Raw genomic sequence first — 2,443 nt, forward strand, 5'->3', positions numbered from 1 at the left:
ACAATAGATATCGTGTAACACATGGTAGAAAATTCACTGGACCAACTCCTATCCAATGCCTATTGTCCCAACAAATTTGTCAATTATGCATTTTACATATGTCAGAGTGCGTTTTCTTTTATAGCTCTGCTTTCAACACCATCCTGACCCACAAACTTGTTAGCAGACTCAGGCCTCTGGGTGTAAACCCTGTAAAAACAAATTCATTTTTTTTTTTTTCATATTACAAGAATATGTATCTCCAGAATGGACCCAACATCTAAACATGCTGACAACACTACCATGGTACACCTGATCACGAGTACATGAAGGAGCTGTGGGACCTGACATAATGATGATAGGATAACAGCCTCAGTGTAAGCAAAGCAAAGTAGATGGTGAGACTTAAAGACCATTCTCTCATATACGGTACATTGACATGGAGATAATCAGCAGCTTCAGGTTCCTGGGCACCCTGATATCCTTTTCACCCTTAGTCACTTCACTCAAAAAGTCCCACCAGTGCTTCTCCACTACCCTCATCAACTTGCTGCACCACGACCTATGTACCAACTACAGCAGGTGTGGGTAATTCCAGTCCCGGAGGGCCTGATTGGCGTCAGTTTTGCCACAGCCCCAGCTAACACAACTGACTTCAATAATCACCTAATCATGATCTTCAGTTTAGAATGCAATTTGATTAATCAGCTGTGTTTGGTAGGGATGGAGAAAGAGTGTGACACCAATCAGGCCCTCGAGGACTGGAGTTGCCCACCGATGAACCACAGGGTCTGTTTTTATTGCCATAACACATGTAAATTAAATGTTGTCCATATTTACTGTAAGATTTATGGTAACATTGCACATATTGTAATATTATAGCCCCTTGACATTCATGACTTAACTACTTTGCATAATGCCCAGTCTACCCACTCTACTAATAAATCATAGATTTATTAAAATATTAAAGCTGCATTATGTATTACTGTCCAATTGATTCTGGTTGGTTGTTTTTGAAAACTTTCACTACACAACTGTTTTTTTGCTGATGGCCAATCTTGTCGGAAACTTTCATAATATCAATCATTTTGGCACACATCACCAATTAACATTGGCTGCAGTATTCTGAACTTACTAGGTGGTCATGCAATAAACGTTTTGGATAATTCCCCTTAAATGAATTCCCTTTAAATCAAATGTTATTTGTCACATGCGCTGAATACAACAGGTGTTGACCTTAGAGTGAAATGCTTACTTACAAGCCCTTAACCAACAATGTAGTTAAGAAAAATACAAAAAAATTAAATAACAATAATAATTAGAGCAGCAGTAAAATAACAATAGCGAGGCTATATACAGGGGGTACTGGTACAGAGTCAATGTACTGGGGCACCGGTTAGTTGAGGTAATATATACATGTAGGTAGAGATAAAGTGATATTAAAGTGACTATGCATAGATAATAACAAAGTAGCAGCAGCATAAAAGAGAGAGAGGGGGGGGTCAATGGAAATAGTCTGGGTAGCCGTTTGATTAGGGGTAGAAGCTGTTCAGAAGCCTCTTTGACCTAGACTTGGCGCACCGGTACCACTTGCTGTGCGGTAGCAGAGAGAACAGTCTATGACTTGAGTGGCTGGAGTCTTTGACAATGACACCTAATGTTGGTGACTGTAGAATTCAACTCTCCATTTCCTCCCTGAAGGCTGCGTAGGGTTGGGTGAATTGGTAGCCTTAAAACAATGCTGCATGTATCTGCTTCTGGGAAGATCCTGGCAGCCTTATTCTCTTGTGTGTGTAAGAACTGGATGTGGCTCCACTGGCAATCCCAGCCGAGGAATGGCTGAAGCCACCGAAGTGAAAAGGAGAACCTTCTCTAGGGTCAAAGGGTATGTGTTTCCCTCTGAAAAAAGAAGGGAAAGGGAGGGGGGGACATTAAAGTCCATAAGTAACACTTATTGGAGAACACGATACAGGGGCAAAAACAGAGTGAACCTTGCTGCTCACTAACTTCAGCAGTGTTTGGAGGTCAATGCTTAAAAATAGGCATTCAAAATAACAAAGCTCAGATACTTCCCTCAATTTATCTGTAAAAATGTTACAAGACGACGCTGTTCACTGCGGCTATGGCCACTGTTTGCGGCTAAGGAACATTAGCAAACGAACTAGTAACTAATTTAGCAATCCAGCCATGTAAATACCAGTATTCCTTTAAAAATATATATTTAAATATTACTAGCTACATATATAAAATACTCCCTTGGCCTAATCAGACTTACAATATTAGCGACACATAAAGTCAGGCCTAAGTTAATTGCACTGCTGTCTCAGCGTCTGAGCCTCCAACATAGCTGCATAGCCATGAACAGATCTGTACTCTGTGTTAGCTAGGTGATCAACTTTATGATGAAGTAATAATAATAATTGTGGCAACCTGGTTCATAGTCACGTGATTGCGGCATATAATA

Source organism: Oncorhynchus tshawytscha, linkage group LG30 (assembly GCF_018296145.1).
Source record: "Oncorhynchus tshawytscha isolate Ot180627B linkage group LG30, Otsh_v2.0, whole genome shotgun sequence".
NCBI lineage: Eukaryota > Metazoa > Chordata > Actinopteri > Salmoniformes > Salmonidae > Oncorhynchus > Oncorhynchus tshawytscha.